Genomic DNA, 25,870 nt, shown 5'->3' with positions numbered 1-25,870 from the left:
TATCCATCATAAAACACTTCTAATGATTTTACACTAGTAACCCTACACTTTTAAACCTAAAATATAGCTGTATTACTTTGTATTTAATTCTGTCACCTGCAGAAATTTTTTCCTTATAAACATGTCTTTTCATGCAAAGTATTGAATTTAACCTGCAAATTTTTCAAAATGTAATGTGCCAGAACTAGACCTGCACCATATTTAAGTAAGATACATCAAGGTAAAAAAAAAAAAAAAAAAAAAATAACAAATATCTCGAAACTAATACCTTACTATTGTCTCTCGAGAGCGGCCACTAAACGTCCGAAGTTTGTTTGCGCGACCCAAACACGAAAGGGAAATTGTCTTAGTAGAAAACGATTTGTGCTGTCCTATTTTACGTATCTATATATGAATCCATGATTTATGTAGTTCGTTCATAAACAAATAAGATGCTAATACTTCCTGAATTACTTCTTATGAGAAGATTTGCATTCCTAGGTGCAATTTACTTTAGGAGAGCTCAACCCTTACAGGTATAAACAAAACGTGCAGACATTGCCATAAAAGTGATAGTACAAAATCACCAACCAACCTGTATTAGGTGGTCATTAAAAAGCAAGAATTTGATCTAATCTGCGTAAGAGCGGGTCAAATTGTCTTCATTGCAGGAAAAGTATACGACAATTAAATTTCTAGTAAAGAAAGGTTCAAACCCCGGTGATTTTATCGTCGACTCATGAGTGTGAAGAGCAGATTATAGAGGGTTCACATCAGTGTTTGAATAGCATCGCGGCATAGAGCGAGAAGGGATCCGATTTGTCCACGATTGTTGGTTAGATATAAAAGTCAAGATGACCATATTCTGAACTGCATCGTTGATGGGTATATCACTATATGTGTGAAACGAAGACAGTGGTGACGCAATGGAAACATGCTGATTCCTTCCTTTCCAAAAGAATTTTGAGCAGCATAATTCCTTAGTAGGGTTATGCCAGTAGTTTTTTGAGACCACATAAAATGGGAAAAACTATAAGGAATGATAAATTCAAAATTCTAAAGAAAATTTGTCATAAATTCCATAAGGATGGACGAAACGTACATAATTGTTCACGAAATGTGCTCCTCTTCAACAGGATAACGTGAGATCCGTAATGAAGTCAATACAAGAGGTATTATTGATAAATTGTGTTAGGAGTTACAGCCGCAACCGCCCTATAGTTCTGACATGGCTCTGTGTGGTTTTCATAATTCCATAATAGGTTAAATCAGTTAAATGAGACGGAATGAGTTAAAGAATACATTCAAGGGGAAGAGACATGCAAGCAGTAATAGGTACGGTGTACGCATTTAACTCTGGTAAAGATGAAGAAAATCACATTTTTTCTATCCATTTTGGTAATTGATAAATATACGCGCCTGATAATTTTATGATGTTAGAATGTTACCATTATCATGCCATATTCCTCAGTTGAATGTAACGTTTCCAAAACTGTTACAACTTTGTTCCAATATGCTCTATTTAATCTAAGCAAGTCATTCCCGACTACCTTATGTATGGCATAAGAGCGCGGTCAGGTAAAAAGCAGAGAGAAACACTAGAGCAAGGGATGGGAAGGGCATGAGATAGGAGAATGGAATAAGCAAGTCCTGGCAGTGTATGCGTAGTCATCGATCCGCAAGTAAAATGCCTGGGAAACAACCGACTATGCTATCGATGTTTTTGTTCGCATATCAATACTGTCTTTTCTCAACGTCTGGTTATCTACCAGCTCCTTTCCCTCTCCGTGTGGTTTACTGTCGAGGGTAAGAGAAAACTGTGACGTCACAGAGTATTTAATTCGAAACGATCTTTCAAGGAAAGCAGCAAACTTTGATGTCACAGAGCATTTAATTGGAAACGACCTTTCAAGGGTAGCAGAAAACTGTGACGTCACAAAACACTTAATGGAAACCATCTTTCAAGGGGAGCAGCAAACTGTGACGTCACAGAGCATTTAATGGGAAACGATCTTTCTAGATAGTTATTGTCTTCAAATTTAAATATTGCCTTGATCTTTTAGTTGTTTTTACTGGTACCTTAACGTCCAGTGGCTCTTAACATCCCTTCTCAGCACCAAGGCTACATGAGACAGGACCTATTGTTTAAAATGGGCCCCAAATCACTACTGGAGTTTGCACCTGGCGCACTGATGCAGAAACAGAATCCAGATCGAATCCAGAACTACGTGCACAGAAAGCACGCTCAAGAACGACCAAACTAAGATAAAATGGATTATTTACTTTCTACATACGGTTGTCAGTAAAAATAGCATCTTCACGGCATTATCCGAAAACATTTAAACAAATAGTGTCACATGTACACAACGTGAAGGAGTATGGTTTGCATGGCGTAATATTTTCTCAATTAATATTGAAACCGGAAGTGGCAATACTTTTCTACCACTTCTGATTTCAGTAGATAGATTAGAATGGAGATAGAACATATTTTTTGGACGCTAAATGGATTGTAGAAATCCGCTTCGAGCAAATTATTGCTGTTTTTGGTCTACTGCGAACAATGTTAAAACTAGAAAAGGGTTGGAATGTACCATTTCCGGTTTGAATATCATCTTCATCAATTAACTCGATGTCTAACTTTTGACCCTCTGGACAAAATTGATGGTGATCCGTCAACAAGTTCTTGATCCTCTTTTTCTTTTTCTTTCTTTGTCTCCCAGGCAAACAGACACACGGGCTGAGTAAATATTGTAATGTATGGTAAAAACGGTACATGGGTTATTTCAACTCCCTCGCCCTTTTATTACAAAAGTTCTTTGTATATACAATATGCTACAAATAAGTAGTTTCCTCTAAGTAACAGTCTTTTTCTATCAGATTGAACGTCCTGCCTACAGCAGCACAAAGGTCTTTGAGATTGACAGTTAGGAACCTCCTGCCCGTAGCATTGCGGAGGTTGGATGGTGTCCCCTGCCCAGTACAGCGCGGAGACGAAAGGATCCTCCTTCCTGTAGCAGCGTGGAGGTGGATTGGTGTCTCCTGCCCAGTGCAGCGCAGAAATAGCAGAGGAACCTCTTACCCAGGGCAGCGCAAATGTAAAGTTAGGGAGCCTCTCCCGCCCAGAGCAGCGCGAAGAGAAAGATAGGAATAATCAGCTGAAACTGATCTCTTTCGTCCCTCGACGTGCTCTTTTATAGCAGATTTTGGATACGGAGCTTGTGTGTGTGGGGGGGGAGGCCGTAGGGGTCCTTCATGGCTCTCCTGTCCTTCCCCGTACTTCTTCACAGTATTATTGAACTTCTGATTTTCATCTTGTATATTATTCATTATGGCTTTGGAAATATGCAACATTTATTAACAAAACAAAACTGACGAAGCACAAAATATATATTAATAAAATTATTACACTAGTGTTATTAATATATATTTAATGCTTCTGTATGTTTTGTTTTATTAATACGTGTTTATTTTCATGTTCAAATCTCACATTGTAAACAGTCAAATTTGTCATTAATCATGTGTTATTACTTCAAAAAAGTTACACGAGGGCAGAAAAATAATTTGTCTCTGTTTTAAATGAAGATGAAATAACTACTCATTTTTTTCTTAGTTTAACGTAAGCGGGATCCAACTACACGTTTCTCTCAGATTAAATCTGGGGCAACAATCGCACAGTTAGTATTAATCCGGGTGATACATTAAGACGAAAGATAGGGTTAGGTATCTGGTAACCTTGGTCAATTAGTAAAAGAACACAAACATAGCATTTCTAATAGATGTACCTAGATAAATAAATAAATAAAGACTTGTAGGTCTACAGCAATGAAGAACTTTCAAATATGCAAATCGATACACAAAGATACGTAAATATTGTACAAATTTTCAAATATATCCGAAACATGCAGATTTACAGAAATACTGTAAATGTATGTCATTTATGAATTGTAGAAATATTTTTAAAAATCGATTTCAGACATCGACACCATATCTTAAATATGCATTCATTCTTAAACACAAACTGATTTTACTGATCATTTTGCTTCAAAGTAAGATCGAGATTGTTAACCTTTTAAGTGCTATTATTATAATGTTGTGATGTTGTACTGTGTTATTATAATGTTGCACTTTTTAAAACTGCAATAAAAACGCTGAATTTACTACAATGTTGTCTTAAAGCAGTATGCTTTAACTAAAAAATAAAATAAAAGGAACTAACTAAAATCCCTTCGTAACACAGAACTTTCTGTTACGTTTTTTACGTCCGATGCATACCAACCAGAGATTTAATATTAATAAATGCATGAAATTATCATTTATAATTGGCTTATACCTACGTATAAATTGAATTTTCCACCCTAAATCACGAGCAAGTGTTTGTATAAGGGATCAAAGTAATTTTTTATTTATTCGCTTAATCAATATACAATTTCGAATAATGCATAGATTAAACAGCCTATTGATCACTTTTGTTCTAGTCTTTGCCCTCACTTCTTTCTTTTTATTCTTTTTATTGAGTTCATTCTTTTGACTTTAATTTATCACGATACATTGAGTGTTCTCTCTCCTTCTTTAATGTAACTATTGGATACAAAGATAGTCGTATGTTTTCGATATGCATTTGAAGCATTCAATATAAAAGAAAAGTAGGCAGTTACAGGCCTCTCGCGCTATGGCTTTCTCGAAAGACGTATAATGGCGGACCGATCGTATCACACAAGAAGTATAAAAAAAAAAGTTTAAGAGGCGGAGACAGTTAATAAAATAATTCTAACATTCCGGTGCTTCTTTTTCTCTTTGTTTCTTACTATCCGTCGGTTTTTTAGCCTTGATGTCTGAGGTACCAAGTCATCGCTGTGTGATTAAAATGCTAAATATTACGCCTAGAGGGGGCATGGAGTAGTTCTCAGTAGCTGTTCTTAAAAGTAGTGTCCTTTCTTTTCTTTTTAACTCTTTTCTTCTTGTTTTCTTTATTATATTTCTAAGGAAGACAATGGGGAAAGAAATAGTATTGTATGGCATATAAAGGAAGTTATTCGGCAATTAAACTTACTACCCTCCATCGCTCTTTTATTTAATACAGTACAATCCAAACACTATTCACTACTCTGGGGCGTATATCTTCCCATCATATGTTTCACGGATAAACTAACTTCCTATCTTGGATGGGGCTTTCATGATACTCATTGATATCATTGAAGGAAAACAAGAGTCAACTAACCAACTCTCCTGTGAGAGCTCCCTCATGAACATATGGTTAATGTACACTCTTCGATTCGATCCTTGGTGTGAGCTTATGTGAATCGGGTGTCTTGTTACACTATAGGTCCACATCTATTATGGCCTCGGCGCTGAAAGGGACGTTAAACCCGAATCAATCAACTCTACCCTGTGCTATTTCGTCGAACACATTCACTCAACTCGTATACTTAAAAAAAAAATACGTATTACACTTAATTGTAACTTACGATTATCAACTATCCGAGCGTGAGTTGATCAGGTAGTAGCATAGTATGCAGTACAATATAAAATACAATCTTGATCAATTGCCAGCTAACGATTTAGGCTGCAGTTACACTGAACTAGAATTCTTACAACATTTAGTCACACGAAAGCTCACAAATTAACCAAATCAATTGATACTCATACACGCGGTTACATTACTTCGGCCCTATTCTTATGAATAAGACTACATGAATATCATCTTTATTATTATTATTATTATTATTATTATTATTATTATTATTATTATTATTATTATTATTATTATTATTATTATTATTATTATTATTATTATTATAGGTCGTTGAAAATAATAACCATCTACCCTAACTCCACTGGCGCCGTTAGCTTTTTAAATCTGGGGAAGGGGAATCGGATGAATCAAAATCCTCTTTCCGACAAAAGTTGTATATACAAAGTCGTCTTAGTTTCTTTATACATTTGCCTAAAATCTGGGGGGATGCGTCCCCCCAACCTCCCCGCTAACAACGCCCATGCTAAAAATCACCTTTATAAAAAAAAGTTGTTCTTGTACGAATTACGCACTTGTTAAACAAAGTTTTGGTTACTCATAGGTGTAAATGTCTTATTTTTTGCCCCTTTATTTTTCACTGATATCCTTAGCGTCATGACTTCTATATGGACACTAACTGGGGTACTGAAAGTCGGGTTTTAGGACAGAAATAAAATGAAATGAAATCTTTCAGTTTAACATCCCGCAATTATGTCTGTTAGGGTAAGAGAACCGAATAATTGAGGCAAATGAATGATGATGGAATAATTAGTGGAATAAGAATGTGGGAGGAAACGGGAGTACCGGAGAAAACTCATGGACACGATGCTTTCCACCAAAAACTTACCTGGCCGGGGATTGAACCAGGAATCCCACGCACCAGAGGTAAATGTTGTATTACTGAGTCACTGTGTCCCCAGTTTTAGCACAGAGGTTGCGTGCATGACATTATTTGAGGAGACATAATTCTTCATTGAAAATGGTACAATCAAACTGGCAAATGGTCAACTTTGGGGAAAGGTTATTTTAGAAAGCAAAATGATAAAATTTGGGTGAAAAATGGTAGATTTGGGGAAGAATGATACATTTTGGAGAAAAGAATGGTATTTTTTTGGGGGGGCACCACTGAGTACTTCTGCTTATAACGTGTGGTGCAACCTAAAATATTAGTAAGGAATAAACAAATCAACATGCAATAGGTTGTACCAATCCCCATTACCTTTTCCTAGTTTTCTGTCTATGCGTTTCTATTTTCTTTTATGTTTAGAGGAAAAGCAATCCTCCCTAGAGTGTTAATAATGTCTAACGTTATAGAAATAGTGTCTGAAACTACATATGTTTTTCTTGCAGGTTCAGTGTCCATCTAGACCATTTATAGATTCTTCTTAGGGCTCTTCGGAAGATTACTCCCATTTTCTTTGAATTTGAGCAAGGAATTAAAGATAATAATAATAATAATAATAATAATAATAATAATAATAATAATAATAATAATAATAATAATAATAATAATAATAATAATAATAATAATAATAACTAAACCGGAGCAACTGGCCCAAAGCTTTTAGGAGAATAGGTCTATACACCAGACAGCTTATGGCACTCAAATATTTTTGGTGTTGTGTGGTCACTCATTTGCTCTCCTTGTCGTTAATGCCGGATTACTACATCGGAGTTAGCTTTCTTTTAAGCATCTCCCCAGTAGTTCTCACGATGCTGGATGGATGCCGCAATGCCAACATCATCTGATGAGTAGGAACGGGTCAACCATCTTTCCTCTGATCAAACCCAGAACTACTTGACTTCATTTACCTCCAATGAAGCTAGATATTATCTATTAAACGCTATATATGAACTAATAAATTGTTTTGAAGATCTTTAGAATATAAATTTCGTTGTCCTACAATTGTGACGTCATAAAAATCTTAACCGAAATTTCCGGTCTATAAGAAAAGTTTTGGAAATAGTTAGTTGTATATTTTAATAGCATTTTACAAACACTATCTGGCTCACTGTCTATTTTTTTTATTTTCTTCACAGTCTTTAAGTTAGTCACTAACTTTTTTTTTTTTTTTTTAAAGTGGGAGTACGACTAGTGAAGATCGTTAAGTGTAGTAAATTATCTAGAACACTTTAGGCCTATTAAGGGCGAACACCTGTTTGATATAATATAGTAGGTGAGTATGGAAACAATGAACTATTATTCTTTCAAAAAATCCTCAATGCTAAGTGTCAGCTGAATGAGACGAATGAACTGTAGCTGAGTCTAGTTCTTACTCGGTTTTGAAAAATTGAAAACTTTTGAAACCTTTCAGCCGCCGGGGCCGATTTCTGTATAACTTTGTGCGGGCAGAGGGCGTCTAAGTGTGTTTCGTTCTCTCTCTTTCTTCGTTTATTTCTTCCTCCCCCCACAAAAAAATCTGATAGTTCAGAATTATATACCTCTATAATCGGAAACACACTTAATTGTTTGCGTACTTCCACAAAACATACAAACACCAAATTTTGCATACTTGTTCGTCATGGGATGTGAGTAATGGGAAAATTCCGATATCACGAAAAAGGCGACATTTTCCATGTAAATGAAGTGTCGAAATTTTTCGTCGTTTTGAAATGCTGGTTTTTAGAGTAGTTCCGCACACCATAGAAACGTCATATTTTGTCAGGCAGTGAAGCTAGGAACATAGTTTATGATAGAAAAAAGAGCATTAAAATTCGTTTTCGTTTCGCGGCGCAAATCGAAAAAATGTGAAATTTGTAATGGCTGTATCTAGGAGGTAGAAATTTCGAGGTGATGTTTATTCTGATGCGTAGTTTGCGAATCCGCCCTTAAACTTGAAAAAAATAGTCATGTTCGGTGTAAGAAAGTGCTAGGAATATTATAAGAGTGCGTCTAATTCTACACAATTTGTAGATATGGTGGAATCACGAAATTGCGTTCAAGTGTGTAGAGTACAGCGCATGTGAGGGGAAAATTCCGACATGTTGGAAAAGTCGTCATCTTCGATTCAAAATGGCGGCTCAAAAATTTGTAACCATGAAAATTGTAAGTTGTGCTCTTGGTAGGTAAGCCAGGTTTCGCTATGTTATTAAGGACGTAGTTTAGTTTAAGTGAAGAAACAAATCAGTGGAGAAGTCGCCATCTTGAATTCAAAATTGCCATATTTTTGAATTGCCTTAATTTTTCCTCTTATGTGGTATATTGAGGAGAATAGAACAAGCAGGATTCAACGTAGTAAGTTAGCTCCGCGGTAAAGTGTCCGGTTTCTGAGTAGCGGGTCTGGGTTCGAATCCCCGCCGACCTTGTTTTATCTTGCGTTTTTTTTCTTATCACGTTGCTTTGTTTTATGAAAATAATTTCTGTTGGCAATGCGTGAACAAAATATTTTCGTTATTACAGACATAGACGGAAAGGATATATTTATACGCTAACTGTTGAGATGGTCTCGAAACTAGGCAGTATGTTCGTGTAAAGTTTCGAGACGATACTTAAGTATTTAATATCAAACATATGTAGCATTGGAAATGGAGCATCACCAGTGTCTCTATCGGAAGCAATTTTCGAGGGGGTGGAGTATTACCCCGGGGGCACTGCTGATAACATTCTATTTGTTATTGTATTATATACGTATTATTTTGATCTCGCCAGGGGCGCTCTGAGGAGGCGGTGTTCCCCAAAAAGAGTCTCAAAGAAACAATGGGCATCTTTTTCACGATATAGTGTCCATACAAGACAACAATACATTTTGTCTCCCGACAACAGTGTCTACTTCAAACCGGAAACGATTGCAAAATATCTCTCTCCCCTTTTATGTCCCTCGTTAAGATACCTGCGTATACCAAATTTGGAGTGAATACCACAAATGGAAAGTATAAAATATTAATTTTAAGGAAATACATACACATACAGGGACTTGCGCAGGGGGTGGTTCCTGGGGGTCCGGACCACCCCCGAAATTCCAACTTTTGTGTAAATGTAGCCTAATTTTTGGGACAAGTTTAGGAATTTCAATATAAAATACACAGATATTGAGTTTGGACCCCTCCCGAAATAAATTTTTGCGTACTCCACTGCACACACACGCTCATACACACACACAAATGGGCCCCTCTTGAAAATTGTCTCGTCGGCAGCGTACATATTTATAATATATAAGATACGTGGGAAAGTGCCCCTTTCGATTTAATAGTTTTAGTTGCGGGTCCGGTTGGAATGAAATGCCGTATATGATAGAGTCAAGCTTATTTTCAATCACCAATGCTATAAAAATAAACTTTCAAAGAAAGAAAAAGTGACACAAAAACTTGTTGGGAATCGAACCCAGGTCTCCCGCCTAGTAGGCTCACGTCGTTCCCCTACACTACTCAATTCCTTAGATTCTGGACTTCCTACCTACTGCTCACATAGTACTGGTACGTAGCGGGCCCGCGTCTGTGGAATTATATACCCCTATAATCGGAAACACACTTAATTGTTTGCGTACTTCCACAAAACATACAAACACCAAATTTTGCATACTTGTTCGTCATGGGATGTGAGTAATGGGAAAATTCCGATATCACGAAAAAGGCGACATTTTCCATGTAAATGAAGTGTCGAAATTTTTCGTCGTTTTGAAATGCTGGTTTTTAGAGTAGTTCCGCACACCATAGAAACGTCATATTTTGTCAGGCAGTGAAGCTAGGAACATAGTTTATGATAGAAAAAAGAGCATTAAAATTCGTTTTCGTTTCGCGGCGCAAATCGAAAAAATGTAAAATTTGTAATGGCTGTATCTAGGAGGTAGAAATTTCGAGGTGATGTTTATTCTGATGCGTAGTTTGCGAATCCGCCCTTAAACTTGAAAAAAATAGTCATGTTCGGTGTAAGAAAGTGCTAGGAATATTATAAGGGGGCGTCTAATTCTACACAATTTGTAGATATGGTGGAATCACGAAATTGCGTTCAAGTGTGTAGAGTACAGCGCATGTGAGGGGAAAATTCCGACATGTTGGAAAAGTCGTCATCTTCGATTCAAAATGGCGGCTCAAAAATTTGTAACCATGAAAATTGTAAGTTGTGCTCTTGGTAGGTAAGCCAGGTTTCGCTATGTTATTAAGGACGTAGTTTAGTTTAAGTGAAGAAACAAATCAGTGGAGAAGTCGCCATCTTGAATTCAAAATTGCCATATTTTTGAATTGCCTTAATTTTTCCTCTTATGTGGTATATTGAGGAGAATAGAACAAGCAGGATTCAACGTAGTAAGTTAGCTCCGCGGTAAAGTGTCCGGTTTCTGAGTAGCGAGTCTGGGTTCGAATCCCCGCCGACCTTGTTTTATCTTGTGTTTTTTTTTCTTATCACGTTGCTTTGTTTTATGAAAATAATTTCTGTTGGCATTGCGTGAACAAAATATTTTCGTTATTACAGACATAGACGGAAAGGATATATTTATACGCTAACTGTTGAGATGGTCTCGAAACTAGGCAGTATGTTCGTGTAAAGTTTCGAGACGATACTTAAGTATTTAATATCAAACATATGTAGCATTGGAAATGGAGCATCACCAGTGTCTCTATCGGAAGCAATTTTCGAGGGGGTGGAGTATTACCCCGGGGGCACTGCTGATAACATTCTATTTGTTATTGTATTATATACGTATTATTTTGATCTCGCCAGGGGCGCTCTGAGGAGGCGGTGTTCCCCAAAAAGAGTCTGAAAGAAACAATGGGCATCTTTTTCACGATAAATGTCCATACAAGACAACAATACATTTTGTCTCCCGACAACAGTGTCTACTTCAAACCGGAAACGATTGCAAAATATCTCTCTCCCCTTTTATGTCCCTCGTTAAGATACCTGCGTATACCAAATTTGGAGTGAATACCACAAATGGAAAGTATAAAATATTAATTTTAAGGAAATACATACACATACAGGGACTTGCGCAGGGGGTGGTTCCTGGGGGTCCGGACCACCCCCGAAATTCCAACTTTTGTGTAAATGTAGCCTAATTTTTGGGACAAGTTTAGGAATTTCAATATAAAATACACAGATATTGAGTTTGGACCCCTCCCGAAATAAATTCCTGCGTACGCCACTGCACACACACGCTCATACACACACACAAATGGGCCCCTCTTGAAAATTGTCTCGTCGGCAGCTTACATATTTATAATATATAAGATACGTGGGAAAGTGCCCCTTTCGATTTAATAGTTTTAGTTGCGGGTCCGGTTGGAATGAAATGCCGTATATGATAGAGTCAAGCTTATTTTCAATCACCTATGCTATAAAATTAAACTTTCAAAGAAAGAAAAAGTGACACAAAAACTTGTTGGGAATCGAACCCAGGTCTCCCGCCTAGTAGGCTCACGTCGTTCCCCTACACTACTCAATTCCTTAGATTCTGGACTTCCTACCTACTGCTCACATAGTACTGGTACGTAGCGGGCCCGCGTCTGTGGAATTATATACCTCTATAATCGGAAACACACTTAATTGTTTGCGTACTTCCACAAAACATACAAACACCAAATTTTGCATACTTGTTCGTCATGGGATGTGAGTAATGGGAAAATTCCGATATCACGAAAAAGGCGACATTTTCCATGTAAATGAAGTGTCGAAATTTTTCGTCGTTTTGAAATGCTGGTTTTTAGAGTAGTTCCGCACACCATAGAAACGTCATATTTTGTCAGGCAGTGAAGCTAGGAACATAGTTTATGATAGAAAAAAGAGCATTAAAATTCGTTTTCGTTTCGCGGCGCAAATCGAAAAAATGTGAAATTTGTAATGGCTGTATCTAGGAGGTAGAAATTTCGAGGTGATGTTTATTCTGATGCGTAGTTTGCGAATCCGCCCTTAAACTTGAAAAAAATAGTCATGTTCGGTGTAAGAAAGTGCTAGGAATATTATAAGAGGGCGTCTAATTCTACACAATTTGTAGATATGGTGGAATCACGAAATTGCGTTCAAGTGTGTAGAGTACAGCGCATGTGAGGGGAAAATTCCGACATGTTGGAAAAGTCGTCATCTTCGATTCAAAATGGCGGCTCAAAAATTTGTAACCATGAAAATTGTAAGTTGTGCTCTTGGTAGGTAAGCCAGGTTTCGCTATGTTATTAAGGACGTAGTTTAGTTTAAGTGAAGAAACAAATCAGTGGAGAAGTCGCCATCTTGAATTCAAAATTGCCATATTTTTGAATTGCCTTAATTTTTCCTCTTATGTGGTATATTGAGGAGAATAGAACAAGCAAGATTCAACGTAGTAAGTTAGCTCCGCGGTAAAGTGTCCGGTTTCTGAGTAGCGGGTCTGGGTTCGAATCCCCGCCGACCTTGTTTTATCTTGTGTTTTTTTTCTTATCACGTTGCTTTGTTTTATGAAAATAATTTCTGTTGGCATTGCGTGAACAAAATATTTTCGTTATTACAGACATAGACGGAAAGGATATATTTATACGCTAACTGTTGAGATGGTCTCGAAACTAGGCAGTATGTTCGTGTAAAGTTTCGAGACGATACTTAAGTATTTAATATCAAACATATGTAGCATTGGAAATGGAGCATCACCAGTGTCTCTATCGGAAGCAATTTTCGAGGGGGTGGAGTATTACCCCGGGGGCACTGCTGATAACATTCTATTTGTTATTGTATTATATACGTATTATTTTGATCTCGCCAGGGGCGCTCTGAGGAGGCGGTGTTCCCCAAAAAGAGTCTCAAAGAAACAATGGGCATCTTTTTCACGATATAGTGTCCATACAAGACAACAATACATTTTGTCTCCCGACAACAGTGTCTACTTCAAACCGGAAACGATTGCAAAATATCTCTCTCCCCTTTTATGTCCCTCGTTAAGATACCTGCGTATACCAAATTTGGAGTGAATACCACAAATGGAAAGTATAAAATATTAATTTTAAGGAAATACATACACATACAGGGACTTGCGCAGGGGGTGGTTCCTGGGGGTCCGGACCACCCCCGAAATTCCAACTTTTGTGTAAATGTAGCCTAATTTTTGGGACAAGTTTAGGAATTTCAATATAAAATACACAGATATTGAGTTTGGACCCCTCCCGAAATAAATTCCTGCGTACGCCACTGCACACACACGCTCATACACACACACAAATGGGCCCCTCTTGAAAATTGTCTCGTCGGCAGCGTACATATTTATAATATATAAGATACGTGGGAAAGTGCCCCTTTCGATTTAATAGTTTTAGTTGCGGGTCCGGTTGGAATGAAATGCCGTATATGATAGAGTCAAGCTTATTTTCAATCACCTATGCTATAAAATTAAACTTTCAAAGAAAGAAAAAGTGACACAAAAACTTGTTGGGAATCGAACCCAGGTCTCCCGCCTAGTAGGCTCACGTCGTTCCCCTACACTACTCAATTCCTTAGATTCTGGACTTCCTACCTACTGCTCACATAGTACTGGTACGTAGCGGGCCCGCGTCTGTGGAATTATATACCTCTATAATCGGAAACACACTTAATTGTTTGCGTACTTCCACAAAACATACAAACACCAAATTTTGCATACTTGTTCGTCATGGGATGTGAGTAATGGGAAAATTCCGATATCACGAAAAAGGCGACATTTTCCATGTAAATGAAGTGTCGAAATTTTTCGTCGTTTTGAAATGCTGGTTTTTAGAGTAGTTCCGCACACCATAGAAACGTCATATTTTGTCAGGCAGTGAAGCTAGGAACATAGTTTATGATAGAAAAAAGAGCATTAAAATTCGTTTTCGTTTCGCGGCGCAAATCGAAAAAATGTGAAATTTGTAATGGCTGTATCTAGGAGGTAGAAATTTCGAGGTGATGTTTATTCTGATGCGTAGTTTGCGAATCCGCCCTTAAACTTGAAAAAAATAGTCATGTTCGGTGTAAGAAAGTGCTAGGAATATTATAAGGGGGCGTCTAATTCTACACAATTTGTAGATATGGTGGAATCACGAAATTGCGTTCAAGTGTGTAGAGTACAGCGCATGTGAGGGGAAAATTCCGACATGTTGGAAAAGTCGTCATCTTCGATTCAAAATGGCGGCTCAAAAATTTGTAACCATGAAAATTGTAAGTTGTGCTCTTGGTAGGTAAGCCAGGTTTCGCTATGTTATTAAGGACGTAGTTTAGTTTAAGTGAAGAAACAAATCAGTGGAGAAGTCGCCATCTTGAATTCAAAATTGCCATATTTTTGAATTGCCTTAATTTTTCCTCTTATGTGGTATATTGAGGAGAATAGAACAAGCAGGATTCAACGTAGTAAGTTAGCTCAGCGGTAAAGTGTCCGGTTTCTGAGTAGCGGGTCTGGGTTCGAATCCCCGCCGACCTTGTTTTATCTTGTGTTTTTTTTTTATCACGTTGCTTTGTTTTATGAAAATAATTTCTGTTGGCATTGCGTGAACAAAATATTTTCGTTATTACAGACATAGACGGAAAGGATATATTTATACGCTAACTGTTGAGATGGTCTCGAAACTAGGCAGTATGTTCGTGTAAAGTTTCGAGACGATACTTAAGTATTTAATATCAAACATATGTAGCATTGGAAATGGAGCATCACCAGTGTCTCTATCGGAAGCAATTTTCGAGGGGGTGGAGTATTACCCCGGGGGCACTGCTGATAACATTCTATTTGTTATTGTATTATATACGTATTATTTTGATCTCGCCAGGGGCGCTCTGAGGAGGCGGTGTTCCCCAAAAAGAGTCTCAAAGAAACAATGGGCATCTTTTTCACGATATAGTGTCCATACAAGACAACAATACATTTTGTCTCCCGACAACAGTGTCTACTTCAAACCGGAAACGATTGCAAAATATCTCTCTCCCCTTTTATGTCCCTCGTTAAGATACCTGCGTATACCAAATTTGGAGTGAATACCACAAATGGAAAGTATAAAATATTAATTTTAAGGAAATACATACACATACAGGGACTTGCGCAGGGGGTGGTTCCTGGGGGTCCGGACCACCCCCGAAATTCCAACTTTTGTGTAAATGTAGCCTAATTTTTGGGACAAGTTTAGGAATTTCAATATAAAATACACAGATATTGAGTTTGGACCCCTCCCGAAATAAATTCCTGCGTACGCCACTGCACACACACGCTCATACACACACACAAATGGGCCCCTCTTGAAAATTGTCTCGTCGGCAGCGTACATATTTATAATATATAAGATACGTGGGAAAGTGCCCCTTTCGATTTAATAGTTTTAGTTGCGGGTCCGGTTGGAATGAAATGCCGTATATGATAGAGTCAAGCTTATTTTCAATCACCTATGCTATAAAATTAAACTTTCAAAGAAAGAAAAAGTGACACAAAAACTTGTTGGGAATCGAATCCAGGTCTCCCGCCTAGTAGGCTCACGTCGTTCCCCTACACTACTCAATTCCTTAGATTCTGGACTTCCTACCTACTGCTCACATAGTACTGGTACGTAGCGGGCCCGCGTCTGTGGAATTACACCTCTAAAATCGGAATAGTAATCGTGTTATATATGTGTTTTTTTAGGATGATTAAGGAAATGTTGTCTTGTTATTTGATTGTAATAAGAAATTAGAATGACACGATTCTAGTACAATGTTCTACTAGAGTGTAGAAAGTGGTGTTGTTTAAGTTGCTATAAACAAATTTTTTAAAAGCCTCCAATAATATTCATATTCTAAATTACCTAGTAAATAAACGTCTTCATTGAAAATATAAGAGTAAAGATACAGGAAGACTTTATGTAATTGTCCAGTATAAATAAACATTTCAACAAGGCCTGCTGCCAAGAATTACTTGTGTACCAAAGGACAGCATTATAATACAGTGTACTACGTTACTGTGCAAAAACTGGTGTTCAATCAAATGTTATGAACTAATGTTTAAAAAGCCTTAACAAAATTCATATTTGTAAATTACGAACAAATTTTTTCTTCATAAAAATACAAGACGAGAGATACAGGTAGACTGCCAGAAATTGTCCAGTAAGTATGAAATATTTCAAAAAGTGTTGCTGCAGGTAATATGTACTACTATGCCGAAGGATTCCATTATAAGGGACTTTTCTATATTACAGTGCAAAAGTAGTGTTCTCTCAAATGTTACAAACAAACGTTTAAAAAGCCTCCAACAATAATCATATTTGTAAATCACCTACAAATTGTAGTCTTCATTCAAAATACAAGAATAAATATACAGGGAGACTGCAAGAATTTGTGCAGTATATATGAAACATTTCAAGAAATCTTGCTGAGGTATTATGTACAACTATGCCCAAGGTTTCCATTATAATCCACTGTACTACATTATAGTACAAAAGTAGTGTTCACTCAAATGCTATGAAAAAATGTAAACAATCTCCAACAATATTCATATTTGTAAATTATCTAGTAAATTGTAGTCTTCATTGTAAATACAAGAATAAATGTGCAGGAAGCCTGAAATATTTCCCCACCCTTATATCACAGATATGAATTACTTTTCCTGCAGGTAATATGTACAATTAACTACAATGACACGATTATAATACATTGTACTAAATTACACTGCAAAACATAATATTAAAAAATGCTACGAATAAATATTTGAAAGGTTGCAAAAATTACACTTGTAAACAGTGAGTGTTTTCGCAAAATGCAAGGTTTAATAGGTAGGCTATTGGAAGACAGTGCTCGCTGTTTATGTTTGAGAAAATAAATTCTGTTATTGTCTCTTACATGTATAGGTGTGCGCAAAGTGTACATAATAAGCCACGCACATGATTGCCAGAGTAGAAGTAGTAATAGAGTTATTTCTAATAAATTGTGCGCTTGTTTTTCAAAGTTACATGGAAGGAATAATACCGGTTGAATTGAAGTATGTATTGGTAAACGGTGTCTACTGTAAAGGGAAGTGAATTCCTGAAGGAATAGTTTTCTAGAACATGACGCCTCATGGCAAAGGCCTGAGCGGGGGTCTGGGGGCGGAGCCCCCAGCGAGCTCTAGCGAGTATACTTATATAGTCGTCAAGAAGGTTTCTACAGGTATTGCAAAATTTAAACATATTTGTGTAATGTTGAAATAAATTTAATACTAAATCATACTAATTTCTAACAAAAACAAACGTCCTTCAGTTAGAAAAACATAATCGATTTTACGTATATATCGTAGCAAGAGAACATTTATAGCATTGATTTCAAATGTTTTTACTGTTTTTCTTTCTGTTCGCATTGATTTATTTATCATTATCTATTACAGACCTGTAGTTCTCATTACAATAGGTATCACAGTTAAATTTTATCATTTTTCCAGTATATATTACACATAAAATTACAACAAAATAATATAAGTAAAAAATGCAAAAGATTAAACAAATAGTATCATAGTTACATCACCACATAATACATAAATAAAGTGCTATCCGTGGCATTAACTGTGTATCACTACATATTTATTTCTTGTTATACAGTCTTTATAAATTACACAATTGCATGGTGTACGTTCTTCATTAGAAATCAATATCACAACATCGTACATAAAAACTTAGCATCACTTATTAATATATATTTTAAATTGATTTGCATACTGTACAATGTTCATTGCGAAATCAACTTCACAACCGTTTTTCACTGAACGGTTATGTTTTTTTAAGTAATTCTTGTCATTGACGAGGTTTGATGTAAAATATTATTACATTTAATACAATGAAAAGGTATGGGCACATTTCTTAATCTTAAAATGTAATAATTGCAAGAGTTCCTGACAATCAATTCATTAGTTATTTTATAAAGGAACATTTACTCCCTTCTATTATGTGAACTATCGTAATTAAAATTTTGCTAATAATGCTTTATAAGATATTTTTTCTCGGTAAAATAATGTTTTACATTTCTTATAAAAGAGATATTATCTTTAAAATTATCCTTTATATGTAGTATTAATACCAGGGTGCCCAAACTATACACGCATATTCTAATTTACTTCTTGCAAAACTACTGTATAAACTACATATTGCTTCTTTGAACCCAACTATTTCTGATTACAAATCCCAGTGCTCCGAATGACTCATTAATGATGGATTCAATATTAATTTTGTACGTGAAACGACAGTTTATGGTCACATCTAAATCTTTCGCTGCATTCTCACTTTGTAACATTTCATCATTCATTCATTCCACATATATATATATATATATATATATATATATATATATATATATATATATAACCAGCTTTCAGGGGAATGGCTGCTAAAAGGGACGCTAAACTAAAATCAACTCAACTCACCTAACATTTCTTTACGTTGAAAAATAATTTATACCCAAGCTCTATTAATAACAATTGTTTAAGTCTTCCTGTAATTGTAAAGTATCAATAATATTATTAACCTCTCTATATATATTTTAAGGTTGTCTGCGAACAATAAACAATTTGATCATTTAATCTTCCTCGGCAAATAATTTATAAACAATAGATAAAATGATAGTGTCGCATTTAAAGCTTGTCAACTTTATGAACTTTTAAGTAATAAAAATGTCTTGTCTGGTGGTGCAAGATTGACGTCACTGAGAAAAATCTGTTATTCAGACAGCGGTATAGTGTACAAATATGCGGAATCCATATGTTTACTATGGAAATCTGTATGGACCACACTTATACATATGCTACATATGTACTGACTTTTTCCGCTTAGATATTACCTCATGCAGTTACAGGATGTCTGACATTTAACAGTCTACCGTATATTACATTCGTCAACTATATGTTATACAGGGTGTCTCAAAAGTCCCATGACATAGGGTAACTTTGTTATCAGAGTTACAACAAAATGTAAGAGGGAAAACGGTCTCCAAATATGATGTCTTCCATCTAAAGTGAGGATTTTTTTAAACGGATGAGCCATTTAGGCTGTACACTCTTTATATGCCCAATGTTAAATGAAAATGGAACGTTGCCATTTACCTCAACCCACAACTTGAGTGAATGAAGTTATTGTCTTTTACGCCAACATGTCGATGGACAGCCCCCATTGTAAACATACCGCCATTCCTTTATGGTGTGGATCCGAGTAAATGGCAACGTTGCATTTTCATTTAACATTGGGCGCATAAAGATGTACACTTGTACAGTCCAAACGTCTCATCCGATTTAAAAATTCCCTTCACTTCAGATTGAAAACATCATATTAGGATATGGTTTTCTCTCTTACAGTTTGCTGTAATTCTGATAATGACAGAGTTACCCTATGTCAGGGGACTCTTGAGACACCTGGTATACGCCCATCTATATATGAGATCCTTACCGCTTATATACAATCATACAGAAAGTACATATAGATAGAACATTTATACGGACAGTATTATAAAACATGTTTTCAGTTATACGTTTGCAGCAGGATGTTATATATAACTAACTAACTAACTAACCAGAGATGGAGTGGGTCAGTGGGTCAAGTGGGTCAAATTTTCTGAGTGGGTCAATGGGTCGTGGGTCAACAGCATGTGACCCACTGTGACCCACCACCCACCGTGACCCACTGTGACCCACCACCCACCGTGACCCACTGCGACCCACCACCCACCGTGACCCACTGCGACTCACCGACTCAGTATGATCTACCGACACTCTCTGCTCACTGCATTGCAGACAGTATCTTCTGAAGACTTTAAATTTGTCTCCGTTTTACTTTCAACACCTTCATTTCCCTTCCTTTTCCACTTGTTTCTGTCTACTTACCTGAGGTGAGTATATCTAACCAAGTGAAAAAAGAACTTCAGGCATTTTTGGATATTGATATTTTTAATGGTAATAATAGCAATAGGACTTACACTACAACTTGGCTTTCGAGAACTGTGAGCTTTTAGAGCTAATTACTGGGAAAAATACATTTTTGAATCATTGTAATATATAAATTATTATAAAAAAAATTGAAAGTAACTATGTGTGCCTGATCATCACGGTCAAATTGCAAAGTCAAATGAAATTACTTTTGGTATATAGTTAGGCCTTAATCCAAATTGGGCTGTTATATTGTTTTTATTATAATGCATAATATCCTAAAGAGGTAGTGAGAATCCGAATTTTTGCGGAAAAAAAATGAGTATCTCGCAAGCCGTTAAACTTACGGAGCTTAAATTCAGTGTATTAACTCTTTATTGAAAATAAACAAAATGTGTCCTAGCATTTTTTTTAAATTCTCCTTTATGGGGGGGGGGGAGGGCACTTTCTATATATGGAAAATTGGTAGTGAGTTGGTTAGTAAAAATGATCGAAAACGATCGATGTTATTTAAGAAAAAAAATCAGAAACAAAAAATACAGTGCTTGGCTTCATATATCCATTGCTTTCTGCTATAATAATTGCTGAAGATTATGTTTATTACATGGAGCGCTTACAGCACAGGCCAATCAACCCATAACGTTGTGAGAAAAATAGGCATAAAATTTGTACTGTAAGCTTAATTACACGGAAATTTTGAAGTTTGGATTGTACGCATAATTTATGGAAAATTTTACTCTTTTTCCCTTTACGTTGGTCTACTTACTTTGATTTGGAACTTTGAAATTTCATCTTTTTTTCCATTGAAAAATATTGATAATTCAACAAGGAAATAATTATACTATGATAATTTAACTGAAATTCATCGTAATTTGACACATGGCAAACAGCAGTGTGGTAATTGAAGTTGAAGAAGGAGGGAAATTCCCATTCACCTCTGAACGCTTTCCAGGAACCTCTTTCCCTTTTGCTTTCTAGACGAGGGAGGGAACTTGGTAATGGTATCAAACCTTCATGTGCAATTACAAAAATTAAATTTATAAACAAACTAGCAGCGTTCACCCCGCTTCGCTGGGGTCACCCCGGAACGCAATAAACTTTGTTACTTAGATAATTTTTACTTTTTCGCTTTCAAATTGCAGTAAATGTTAACATTATAGCGCCTGTCATTTATGTTAACCCGCCGAGTGACACGGTCATGCGGGTTGCATATAAATACGTTTATTTTTATACCTATGATGAACTAACAAAGGATTTGTACGTTATGGACACTTGAATGGTCAATTATCTCAAGACACTGGTAATTAAAAATTAAAGTGATATGATAAAAACCATCTAGGGTCCAAATCCTAATAACCCCCCAAAAATGAAAGAAATTGGTTCAGCCGTATTAGCGTGATGAGCTAACAAAGGATTTGTGCGTTCTCTTTTATATAATAGATAAGAAATCATCAGTTTATCAGGCTTTAAATGATAATTTATTCACAATATTCCCTATCAAAGGCGTGGTAGATGAAGTTTCTTTTCTACATGAATCGACATTGCCAACTGACATGGTCGATATGGAAAAGATGTTGTATGGTGATAGAGAGATGATACTTCTTGCTGAGTATTTCAAACCTGACCAAGAAAAATCGTTATCAGACTTAAGTCTAACAAGCAGATTGTCGATGAGAAGTTGCAGAAATCGGGTAGAAGCGGAAGAAAATTAGCGGTATTTTAATTTCGCCAGGATGAAGACTCTTAACGAACTGGAATAGAGATAGTATTGTGCGCGACAGCCTATACAGTTGAGGGTTAATCTTGCAAGGTTAATCTATTGAGGATCTATGCATAAGAATAGTTGTACTGCGTTCAAGCCTCGGTTGTCGTTCGGAGTCTATGTTAATAGTGGGGCCATCCTTTATAACCTCCGTGTCGCATAAAGACGCCAAACACAGAAACTTAATCTTAAACAAGCCAACCAATATTAAACTTAATATGCATCAATTTCCACGATTATGCATCAATTTCCACGATAGAGTGCGAACGGGGATTTCCCCTTATGAATTTACAGATGACTTATATTAAAAAAAGCCTTAGTGCTCAAACATTGTCTAACTTGTTGCTCATCAATGTTAATGGCCCACCGCTAGACATGCTCAAAGTAGACGAGCTAGTTATTTCTTGGCTGAAGGATGGACATCATTCCGCTGCGAATGATTCACCGCCAAATAGTTACCAACAGGAAATAAATCCGATTTCAGATTTGAAGGTGGAAAATTACGAGTTATGGAAAATGTATACTTGTATTACTAATGGCTTAATTTTTAGTAAGTCTCTTCTTTGCTTTAGGTAAACTACTTTGAATAAATATTCATAATAATTACAATTATGCATATTTGCAAGTTAAATTTAACGTGGTGTTTTAGTGATTACACAAATTACAATTATGAGCATACTTTATGGAAATGCTCTCACATAGGGTACCCGAGCACCTTTATACCCTATGAACAACTGATTTTTCAAGTCTTTTGTGAGAAAAATACTGTGAACTGAGAAACCATAACCTTTTCCATATTGTACAGGGGTATTTTCCTGCGAATAGAAGTTTCTTTTGGAATGCGTTCAGAAATTAAGACTTGCAAGAATACCCTTTTAGTACAAATATATTTTAGGCACACACTAATTTCCCCCCACCTCGAACTGTTTCAATTTCCTCACTGACCAACACTTTACCATTTTATATCGTAAAGGTCAGATCCACCGTTATTGTAACAGAATGGTATTTGAGCGATTGACTAGAAATTCAAACTCCAAATAGTGACAATTTCACACTCTTGTTTTATTACAAGTGTAAACGCTTTAGTCAGTTCAGAAGAGTCCGTGGATCGTGTTCAGAGTTGATGCAGATGGATTTTGGTGAATCAGAGTAGGTCAAAGTGGATGAGAGTGGTTCATGATGGGTGGTAGGTCAGAGTGGGTCACCGTAGGTGGTGGGTCACGGTGGGTGGTGGGTCAGTGGGTCGTGGGTCACGGTGGGTGGTGGGTCAGTGGGTCGTGGGTCAAGTTTTCATTGACCCACGCCAAGTCTGTAACTAACTCTATGGCCTATGGAACCCGGAGGTTTAATGCTGCGTTCACAAAAGCTCTCCACTGACTTCTATCCTTAGCTAACTGCATCCAGTTTCTACTTTGTATTCCAATCTCTGCGAGATCCATCTTAATATTGTCTTCCCATCTGCGCCTAGGTCTTCCTAATGGTCGTTTTCCGATTGGTCTTCCTGTCAAGACTTTGAAAGCGTGTATACTTTCTTCCATTCTAGCTACATAACCCGCCCACCTAAGCCTCCTAGACTTGACGACCCTAACAATGTTGGGTAAACCATATAAATTATGTAGTTCCTCGTTATTATGTTTCCGCCATTCCCCATTCCCGTTCCTCTTAGGTCCGAATATTCGTCTCAGGATCTTGTTCTCAAATACTTTCAGTCTATGTTCTTCCCTCAGAGTAAGTGACCATGTTTCGCAGCCATACAGAACAACAGGAATGATTATCGTTTTGTATATTTTAAGCTTCAAATTCCTCGACAGGATTCGCGACGACAAAAGATTTTGAACCGAATAGTAACACGAATTCCCTGCTTTTAGTCGACATTTAATTTCTCCATGAATATGATTTTCCTCTGTTAATATTGATCCTAGATATTTGAAACTATCCACTTTATCGAAAGTATTATTTAATATTTTAACGCATCCATAATTTGCTGTATTCCGGTCCCGACGCACTTCCATGTATTTAGTTTTCTCTGCATTTACTTCTAAACCCATGACCCTGCAAGCGTTTAATAAGATCTCTGCATTTCTTTCTATTGTTCTCCTATCATCCCCTATTAAATTTAATCATCAGCATATGCCATAACCTGGTGAATACCGTTCAACTCTAGGCCCTGGTTGATATCTTTGATTTTCCTTATAGCGTATTCCAGAACAAAGTTAAATAATAATGGCGACAACGCATCTCCTTGTTTCAGGCCATTTTCGACGTGAAAGCTCGTGGACAAACATTTTCCTACCCGGACTTTACTTTGGGATTCATTTAAACATATCTTAATTAATCTAATTAGCTTTCGGTATTCCAAGTTCTGTAAGAACGTTGAATAATGTTTCTCTCCTAACCGAGTCGTACGCCTTTCTAAAATCAATAAATAGTTGATGTACTGGGGTATTGTATTCCCATTTTTTTTCGACTATTTGGCGAATGGTAAATATTTGGTCGATAGTTGATTGATTTCGTCTCAATCCGCACTGATAATCTCCAATAATTTCATCTGCGTATGGGGTCAGTCTTGCTAATAGAATATTTGAAAGGATTTTATAGGATGTTGACAGAAGAGAAATGCCTCGATAATTATTACAGTCAGTTTTGTCGCCTTTCTTGTGAATTGGAACAAAGATTGATTCTTTCCACTCTTGTGGCAATTCTTCCTTGTTCCAGATAAGGAGAATGAGTTTGTGTATCTTGTTCCACAATTTTTCGCCTCCAGCTAAAATTAACTCAGCCGGAACTTCATCTACACCCTGAGATTTGTGTTTCCTTAATTTCTTTATAGCGGTTTCTACTTCTATTCGGCTGGGTTCTGGAATATACGGTTCTGCGGTATGTATCTCCTTTTCTCCACGCACACTAGTTTTTGGTTGCGTGTTAAGCAAATCGTCAAATAAATCTTTCCATCTATTCAAGATGCTATCCGTGTCAGTAAGAACTGTACCGTCAAATTTCTTTAATATATAAGCACGAGGTTGACAGCATTTCTTAAATTCGTTGATTCCCTTCTACATGTCCCGTATGTTTTTATTTTTACTATTATCTTCAAGTTCTTTAATTTTAGCTTTCAGAAAATCGCATTTCTTTGTTCTAAAAGTTTTGGAAGTTTCCCGCCTGATATCTGCGAAATTTTGTGTAGTCATTTCATTCGGATTTTGTAGCCAGCGTAATTTTGCCTGTTTTCTCTTCTCTGCTAATTTTATGCATTCCTGGTCGAACCATGGTTTGTTCCTACGTATTTCTGCGTGTCCCAATTTTTCTTTTGCTGAAATTTTAATGTTATCTCTAATTTCAATCCAGGTATCCTCAACACTAGTGCACTCCGAAGTTTCTAAAGCCGAGAATCTATTCGAAACTTCAATCTGGTATTTCTCTCTTACCTGGCTCTCTTCTAATTTCTTTAAATTGAATCTCTCCGTTTTCGGACAATGAATATTACCTTTATTCAACTATAACCTCTCTTTTATTATCGCTGCTACCAGGTAGTGGTCAGTGTCACAATCGGCCCCTCTAAATAACCGGACATCAATTATGCTAGATTGCCTTCTTCTATCTACTAAAACGTGATCAATTTGATTATGCGTTTTTCCGTCTGGTGATGTCCAAGTGTATTTATGAACGTCGCGATGTGGAAATTTTGTACGCTTCACGATTAGGTTTTTGGATGTTGCAAAGTTCACGAGTCTAACACCATTGTCACTACTTTCCTTATGCTAATATGGATATTATATATAGGCCTAGTTATACTTTAAGTTCAAAAACTACAGGATTTACGCACATGACGTACGTTTTTACGTACGCCACATATGTTTTTTTTCGTCTACCACCTCTGAT

The 25,870-nt window shown here is 36.6% G+C and overlaps 1 long non-coding RNA gene across 5 annotated transcripts in view; it reads right to left on the bottom strand.

Annotated features, from left to right (window-relative positions):
• LOC145691106 (uncharacterized) overlaps positions 1-25,870 on the bottom strand; it is a 471,970-nt gene that overhangs the window by 379,815 nt on the left and 66,285 nt on the right. The gene's annotated exons all lie outside the window — the stretch shown is intronic.

Source organism: Thermobia domestica, chromosome 1 (genome assembly GCF_964235325.1).
Source record: "Thermobia domestica chromosome 1, izTheDome1.hap1.1, whole genome shotgun sequence".
In the NCBI taxonomy this organism is placed as follows: domain Eukaryota; kingdom Metazoa; phylum Arthropoda; class Insecta; order Zygentoma; family Lepismatidae; genus Thermobia; species Thermobia domestica.
The sequence above is the reverse complement of the archived record's forward strand: the minus strand, read 5'-3'. Positions and strand labels throughout refer to the sequence as shown.